Source organism: Hordeum vulgare, chromosome 6H (assembly GCF_904849725.1).
Source record: "Hordeum vulgare subsp. vulgare chromosome 6H, MorexV3_pseudomolecules_assembly, whole genome shotgun sequence".
NCBI lineage: Eukaryota > Viridiplantae > Streptophyta > Magnoliopsida > Poales > Poaceae > Hordeum > Hordeum vulgare.
Genome location: NC_058523.1, coordinates 554,195,898 through 554,205,155, shown reverse-complemented (window position 1 = coordinate 554,205,155; position 9,258 = coordinate 554,195,898). Strand labels below are relative to the sequence as shown.

General features: G+C 43.1%; 1 long non-coding RNA gene across 3 annotated transcripts; it reads left to right on the top strand.

The window, feature by feature from the left end:
- The first annotated feature begins 330 nt into the window (after window positions 1–330).
- On the top strand, window positions 331–9,258 carry LOC123404422. Of its 3 annotated transcripts, none has more exons than XR_006611790.1 (2): window positions 331–1,844; window positions 8,800–9,258. It is a non-coding gene; the product is annotated as an uncharacterized LOC123404422 (long non-coding RNA). The 3 variants fall into 3 exon arrangements; XR_006611788.1 differs by lacking the exon at window positions 8,800–9,258 and adding an exon at window positions 4,099–4,784; XR_006611789.1 differs by lacking the exon at window positions 8,800–9,258 and adding an exon at window positions 1,937–2,252.

The following is a 9,258-nucleotide window of genomic DNA, read 5'->3' as shown; positions in this document are numbered from 1 at the left end:
GTACGTATACTTTGAGCTTCGATCCATCTTAGTATTCTCGAAAATATTCTCTCTCCCGGCTGGAGATGACTGAAGATTAATTTGACCCGGCCCAAATTGACAAGTGCACCGACCAATGCTTTAATTCGCTCTGCTGCTACTTGCTCATTTATTTATTTTTTGTCGATTCTTAATTGAAGCTTATTGATTTCATCACAGGTTTTACAGCTGGTAGTATGTCATTTGGCCTTGTGTTGTGCGTGTTATTTGGCCCTCTTGATCTTCAATCTTCTTTGACTTGATCTCCTCACAGTAAAAACAAGCTATTTTGAGCTTTTAAGGGGGGGGGGGGGGGGGGGGGGGTTAATTAAATCCCGTGATTTTATGATATACTCCGTACGATGTATGATCGAGCTCGTTTGGAAGTTTCCACTGTGACAGTCAAGTAAGCACATCGGCACACATTAATTATTGGCACTATGCGTACACTTGTACAATGGACGTTTCTTAGTAGCTTCCAAGCTTGTGACAAGTAAGCAAGCTCATACGTCTGCAGTGTTGTTTCTTCTTGTACATATATGAATATGAATAGCTCGATCTCGATCCCCCGTTCTTGTTTTTTTTTCCTTTTGCTACTACTTCGGATGCTTTGCATGCATGCATTAGAAACAGGTACAACCACTAACCAATTAACAAGTACTAATGATTCCCTTGACAATCAGTACTAATTCTATGAGTTCTCAGAGAGGAGGACACAGCACATATGAACACAAAGCTTTTGAGTCACACACACACACACACTGCTTGGGACTTCGACAGGTACTAGTTAATAGCATGTTAATTCCCCCAGTCAGTACTTCCCTGCACAAATGTATGAGCTTTATATTATCTACTAACTGTACCCAGCCAATGGGCTTACTGCACTGACGACAGCATGCACCTGATTGACGCAGAGATATATTCCTCATCATATCTTATACAGTTGAGACGGCGCAGAGCTCACTCATATTCTTTAGTTATATGTGTACACATTTCATTCTATTTCCTTGCTAAAGGGGGGACATGCCCAAGAAAGACACACATGCATGCATGCACTTTGAGCTTGTTTAGTATATATGCTTGCAGCTTCAGTATTCTCTTGCCAGCACCTGCTAGCTGTATTTTCTTTGTGCATCCCAATAGTATAGTTCTCCTGCCAGGGGTATATAGGGTGTTCTAACATGCATGTACTGGCTAATTCAAGATGTATTTTAGTGATCAAATGATCCACAATATTTCTTATCCATGTCCTCATTACTGATAATTATTCAGCCATATTTACAAAGTATTTATCCAGAGGGCCGTATTGACAGTAACCAGTAAAAAAATAACTTTATTTATTTATTTACTTACCTGAGAGCACCATAACCTGACAATTAACAGTAACTAGTGGAAGATTTGCTCCCGGCCTCGCTCTGCACCAACTAAAGATGCACACAATCGTCGTACATAATAATGAGAGCGGTGACCACCGATCTCGAGGGATCGACATGGTTGATCTTTTGATGCTAATGTGTGGTGCTCATGTCGTGTATAGTGAAACCATGTGTAACCACTAACCACAACAAAGGGAAACATATGATCCAGGGAGGTGAATGAATGGGAGGGCAGGATCGATGCGTCAAGAACTACAGTAGCTCTCATCATCGGTGGATGAATTGAGTGGACCAATGAACGCAGAAGTAGGGGGTATACGTAGTACATTGCTATTATTGTGCCAATGGAAGGGGACCAATATAGTGCAGGCTCAACAGAGAGGGATGGCCGATGGACGACAAGCCTTGCAGCTTGCAGGACGGTGGTACAACTGTACTGCCTGATCAAAGGTGAGGTTTTTTCTTCCTTTTTTTCCATCTCAAACCATCACTTTTTACCTGTCGTAATTATTACTTTTGCCATTCTGCTTGAATGAATGAAGGCTGCGACCGGCCAAGTGGCCTGCCGGCAACACAGATCACTGCACCTAGACTCCTCTCTGGTTAAGTATCTAGTTCCATCTCTGATTTTGACATGGTATATGTTTGCAATACATATACAAATGATGCAAGCCAAGCCATGCATGGTTGTCCATGGCTGGCAGCTTCTTAGTTATCTATTGCCTCCGTTCCAAATTAGTTGTCTTAGATTTGTCTAGGGACTGAGGGCGTATGTGATTATTTCCTGGATGAATGGTGCATGAGAAGGCTGCAACCGGCCAACGCAGATCACTTTTACTTTGGGTTCATCTCTGGTTTGACACAGATGAGTGTTTGCATCTACATGATGCAAGCCATGCATAGTTTTCAATGTACTCCCTCCGTTCCTAAATATAAGTCTTTTAAGATATTTCACTAGAAGTCTACATACGGAGCAAAATGAGTAAATCTACATTCTAAAATATGTCTATATACATCCGTATGTAGTCCACTAGTGAAACTTTTTTAAAGACTTATATTTAGGAACGGAGAGAGTAGTTCTCAGCTCCTTAGTTATCAAGTATCCAAGTACAACTGCCTAATCTGTTTCTCCTTAAGCAAATACAGCTTAACACCCAGACCTTGGGGACTCTATTGTACTCCCTCTGTACCACAATACTCGTATAGTTAGAGGTACTTGTATTAGAGTTCTTCAACAACAAATATTTAGGTACAAAGGGAGTAGTTTATTTCTCAGTAACAACTGTCTTTTTTTACTACCCTTTCAAGAAAAAACTGTCTACTAATTAGCTGGTGGATATAATGAAGATGAGCTAACAAATGAGCTGTACTAATCAAAAAGTTCAGCTAAGTAAAAAAAGAGAACCAGTGGTCGAGTTTGTTGGAATTCAGTTTTGCTTTTGTATGCTGAACCTTTAAATATTAAGTGCTGGAGTTTATGTAGTACGTAATATACTAGTGCACAGACCGTTGAATACAGAGGTTGAATAATTTCAGTGCCAGTGTCATCATATATATGCAGTGTAGCTCGCTTGTGTGTGTGAGAGAGAGAGGTGAGCATGAGTAGCAAGTAGTAGTACGTAGGAAGTGACACACACACACACACACATATGACTAGTGCAACTGCAAAACTCCTATTGGCACTGGCTGTGGCTGCTACTTGAAAGAAAGCTGCATGCTGCACTAGCTGCTGCTCGCTGTCTGAAGAAAAACTTCAGATGTGTCGATCCCACATGCATATAGCTGGTGTGCATTGCCACCGATCGTCTCATAGGTCAGTGTCTATACCTAGCACACATATATAGCTGCTGTGCATTGCTGTCTGACCACACACACACACACACAAGGTGTGCATCAGTAGCTCAGTGTCAGATATATAGGGCTAGGCATCCCTGTCCCCAGATGAGTTGAGCGCAAGGGCGGCTTGGCTGAGAGGCCGGCGACGAGAAGATTGGTGGATCGATCGGCAGAGCATGTGGCGGCCATTAACCAAGTTCAAGTGCTAGTAGTAGCTTAATTAGCCTAGCCATAGCTGAGCTGAAGCAGCAGCATGCCTGCATGCAGATTGCAGAGGCGCGATGCGATCGGTGTACACGGTGGGCACGATCGACGATCGACCAGCTAGGGCCGCACTGCCAGCGTACGCACGTAGCACGTACTACGTTTCAACTTTCAAGGAGGACCACGCACTGTCCATCATTGGCATGCCATGCACGTACGTACGTACGTACATGTGCGTTCCATCTCACGGCGGAGCTGGAACTGCCTACGTACATGCATCGGGCTAGCTAGCTAATCGGTCCTGTGCACCGACCTGTAAATTTTTCAACGGTTTTGCTAAAACACATCTAGATGTGAGATAAGTATTGCACATCTAAATCTTATATCATTGATGTTACACGAAGATTCGTGTGATTTTTTTTTTACTTGTTCATTTGTTGGAATTAGTCGGATGATCATTTCTTAGTTGGCCGATAAATGGTGACTGAAAAAAGATGCAAAACCGTTCTTTTATGTCGTAATCATGTAAGACGTTTTGACAGCTTAAATACATTTGTTTGTCGAGGAAGTATATCCATTAGTATATTTTCTTGTGGCGCTGGAAATTAAATAAGTATGTCGAGTTGTTCCTCAGTTTGAACACAGTCAACTTTTTTCCTTTCAGAAAAATCGTCTACCTCTCCTTCCTTTCCCTCTACGGAGACACTTCCATCCGTCCATCTTCATTGTGTCAAGTGGGAGGCGGCGAAGAGACAACAACATGAGTGACAAACTGGACCTATTTAAGTAGGAGGTGTGCTGTTGCAGAGGCAACAGATACATCATACATATATATGATGGTGATGGGAGGGAGCCCAGACCTAATATGGTCAGCGTTGTTGTCGACATGAAGACCGTGGTGTGTGTAGAGAAGACGTGGAGTGGGAGTATGTCTAGAGCTAGAGTGCTTAGAATGATGGTCGTATTCGCTACCAAAGGCGGAGAAGAGGAGTTGTGGACGATGTCAAGAGATCCGATTAAAAGGTGGAATGCTAGGAGATGGAGGAAGAGCCATCACTAGAGTAGGGATTTGCTAGAGGCGGCTAGTCCTTATTGCTCTAGCGAAGCAAACACGACAAGGGGGGGGTGCACCGATGGGGAGGGATTTGGGTATCGGTCGGACTAGAGAGAGGAAGAGGTATATTTAGTAAGAGGGGGTTGATTTTAGCCATTGCTTCAAAATATCTAGGTTTGTCCCGAGTCAAACTTCCTTGGGTTGAGGTTTGTCCGGTGTCAAACTTCTTTAGGTTGTTGTTGTGTATGTTAGTATTTTTTTTCAATAACACATAATTAGTTTCATTAGATTTATCATAAAGTATATTTTCATACTATATATACTTGATGTTGTGAATATTACTATTTGTTTTCTACAAACTTTGTCAAATACTAGGATGTTTGACTTAGTACAAATGTAGAGCTTTAAATATTTTGGAACCGACGAAGTAATCACTTCTAGAACGAAGTGCATACTGATAAAGTGACATTTTATTGAGTGTTTTACTTTGAGCCGACTGCTATCTCTCTGTTACGAAGTCATCAACAACAAGCAACATTGGTACCGCCATATTATGTGCGCTTTCACAAACCATAATCAATATTTTAGCCATGACATTTCCTTGATGATTTGTGCTCGCTGAGTCGGAGGAAACAAAGACAAAGGGAGAGGCTTACGTTGCAGAGAGGGACTTGTTACGAAGACATCAATAACAAGCAACATTGGTACCGCCATATTATGTGGGCTTTCACAAACCATAATCAATATTTCAGACATGACATTACCTTGATGATTTGTGCTCGCTGAGTCAGAGGAAACAACGACAAAGGGAGAGGCTTATGTTGCACATAGGGAGGTTTAGGGTTTTGGCTATGAGGTTCAGGGGTTAGCGTTGGGGCTGGGATACCAACACTGAAGATTCCTCATGGTCAAAGGGGGACACCAACACCAACAATGGTGGGGGTTGTGAGGTCAAATGGCAAGGCAATGCAGTAGAACACAACCTGGTGGACAAAACTGAAAACAACCAGTTGGTTGGGTCCAAGGGTGAAAGTCCTAAACCAACGAGCGTCTTTGGCTATAGACTATCCTCAGTCTTGACAAACACACTGCTACAGGAAAAAAATAGTCAGAAAACTTGGGATGCTTAAGTCTTCTTCCTCCTGTATCCACGGCGCATCATGAATATAGCTTGATGCCGCCTCATGGCCTTCGCCGCGAGTACATAGCATAAAACTACCACATTACATGCTAATTATATTGTTAAAAAGGCTATCACGAAAGTGATGGGCTGATCAAAAACCCCAAATTGCTGAAATGTTAACTTTTAAGTGGGTTTATGACAAGGAGGGCCCGCATGTCAGATCGTCATTATATTGGACTGTTAGTTGACCATTATGACATTGTGAGCTCACATGTCAGTCCCTAAGAATAAAGCAATCGGATCCCTATAAGTTTTTTCAAAATGAAATCAGGTCCCTCTACCCTGTGCTCCCCGATGCCCCTCTCACTCCTCCGGGCCGTTGGTCCCTATCGCAGCCGCTGCTCCTGATGGCCACAGTCGCGGCTGCTTTCCGCCACAGCCGTCGCTGCTCCCCGTTGTTGCTGCGGGCCGTTGCTCCTCGCCGATGCAGCTTCTCCTCACACTACTCTCCACTATCGTTGCTCGCCACTACTCCGTTCCACCGTAGCTGCTCCCCGCACCGCCGCAACCGCCATTGCACCCCGCCACAGCCGCCGCGGCCGACCCTTGTCTTTGCTGCCGTGGTGAGGCCGCCCCGGCCATGATGTGGGTCGGATGCCGGCGCCGGCGAGGTGGGGCTTCCCCAACCATGGCACGAGATGACGACGACGACTTCGTTAGCTTGTGGAACTTTAGTGACACTAACACGTGGGCCTCATGATTGAAATTTAATCACATGACAATTGGGGTGGGCCTCATGATTGAAATTTAATCACATGACAATTGGGGTTTTTGGGAACAGTCCACCACACTGTCAAATTACTCCCTCCGTTCCTAAATATAAGTCTTTTAAACGATTTCACTAAGAGTCTACATACGGAACAAAATGATTGAATCTATATTCTAAAGTATGTCTATATACGTCTGTATGTAGTTCACTAGTGAAATCTCTACAAAGACTTATATTTAGAAACGGAGGGAGTACATGCGTTTGGTGCCCTTAGTATAGTGTTACACACTGTCACATACGTCCGGTGACGTCATGTACGTGCACGCAGGTACACATTACGGCGGCGCCCGTCCGTACGCGTGCGCATTTGGGTTTGCTGCGTGTTTGATCACTGGCCCCGATCCGATCCGATCCATCCCGTACGTGCAGCATCCATGATCAATCATCAGCCCGGCTGGTCGTTTCCCGCGCGTACGTACTCCACGATGTACAAGGTCAATTTACGTCTTGTCCATGATGTTACGTACACATACCGCACGTACGCGCAGCCCAGTACGGTCACTGTCAGTGGCGAGTCTGCTAGGTAGGCATCATCAGGCTTAAGCTTGCCTTCCACAAACATATTTCAACTAACTATACCACTTAAATATCATATTTAGGTGCTTTACATGCAAGAATCACAATGCAATTGCTGATAGGCTTGAAACATGATATTCTTAGCCTACTCTTAATTGCAATGCTAGATTCGCCGATGATTGAAGGGCCTACGTGCTCTTTGAACCACACAACCGGTACGTTTTTTTATTTTTATTTTTATTTTTATTTTTTTAGAAAAGGAGGATGACCCCCGGCCTCTGCATCTGGGAGATGCATGCGGTCATTTTATTGATTATTCTCGAGGACCTTACAAAGCAGTACAACAATATGCCTGAATCCATCATCTTGGCAACATCTGCCGCTACTCCTATCTATATGATGAAGGGGTGCAAGCTGGACCAAATACACAACCGGTACGTATACGTACCTACTTCCTCTTTTTTGTTTATAGGGTTCATCTTAAAAAAATAGAATTTCATTATATTAGGCTCATTTTGAGTCTAAGTGAGTTAAAGTGTTTTGAGTCTCACGCCATATTTAATTCATAGAATTTAGAGAAAAGAGATGAGTGGCTATGCATGCATCGTTTTCTACATCCATCATGCAAGTCCAATAAAAGGAAGGATGCTACATTTATTGCCTTAGAAGTTGAATATGTGAAAAATATTTCATTGACTAGTTTAAACTAATGTCATCCATTCACAATTCACCTTGGTTAATCAGATTTTAGATTTGAGCCCTATAAACCGGAAAGGAGGGAGTACGTACTTGCCGATTCGATCGGGGGCGGTTTGATGAGGACGACGGATGTCCATATATATGTGTGCAGTGCACTAGCTCCTCAGCCCGCGCATTCATCAGGGCCCTCCACACTTCACTGACGGCACTGAGATTTTGGGGGACAATAATACGTGTGCTACAGTGGCCTACTGCGCCTCGATCGATCCGAGCTGAGCACGGTAATAACAATAGACATGTGAGGAACCCCTCCCTCCATCGAGCCTGCTGCTACAGGAACTAATACTACCACTAGGCCATCTACGTTTGCAATGAATGTACAAGGTACTGTAGCCCTATAAATCAAAAAGGAGGAAGTACAGTACAGCTGATCAAAACCAACGTGTTGATCATGGCCAGCAGGGCCCTTGTTGCCCGGCTCTCCTCTTCAGGCTGAAGCCACGTCGCTTCTCTTTGCTTCCGAAATGACACAAGTTCTTCAACTACGTCATCAGATCGACCATCATTTTGACAGGCAGTACTTAATTGCAGGAGCCGCGGTTTCTGGCGACATACTCCCTCCGTTCAAAATAAATGTCTTAACTTTATACTAGTTTTAGTTCTAGTACGAAGTTGTATTAAGTTTGTAACATTTCTTTTAAAATAAAGGAAGTATATTTCAATACATAGCACTGAGAAAATCCGATAATGAATCGATAGATAGCAGGATTCTTCAATTGCTCCCGGGGTATCTCTTATGTTAAACATACATCAAGTCAAAAGAGATTTCAACGGTGCCGATCAAGAAGAGAATTAGAATTTTTGGAGGACTTGCGAGAAGAGAAATTGTCCCATTCAGGTAGCCGAGGTCCAGATTGGTTAATGTTGCTGTAGGATAATGTGAGTACATTTGTTCATCAAATTTTATTTATATTCTCTAGAGTTGGCACATTCAAGATGATGTGTTTCTCGGAGAAGGAACCAGGTCAATTGGCTAGTCCGCTTTTTATTATTATTCTTATTGATCTTTTTCTTTGGGGCTTTACATTGCGATCACCTTGCCTCAACCTATGAACATGGAAACTGACTATATGTTTGTCCACAGCTATCTCTCCAATACTATCATGGTCAGGTCTCCATTGACTGAACTCAAGAAGGAATCGTAGGGGACTATTGATTTCATCCAAGAGCTCCAATTGACCTCAAACCCAAATCTGGTGGCGGATCAAAATGTAAAACATTGTTTCAATATTAAAGCTGATAGTGTGTTGGTGAAGAGCTCATGTATGACGCCCGCGGTCAACAAACAATCAGTGTGACGCCTCAAGCGAGCACAATGGGCCAGCCCAGTAAAAAGTAATCGTCCACTGCAGCGACTTGTCTGTATAGGATCGGTTCACTGCAGCGACCCTTTTTTTTAAGTTTCCTATTTTGAAGAGTTATTTAAATATGCCTCCTTTTCTTAAACGTAAATTTTGAGCATTTCTTAAGAACATAAATATACGCTGAACAATTTTATATACACATTACACATTTCCTTAGTATAAGATGAAAAATATGATAA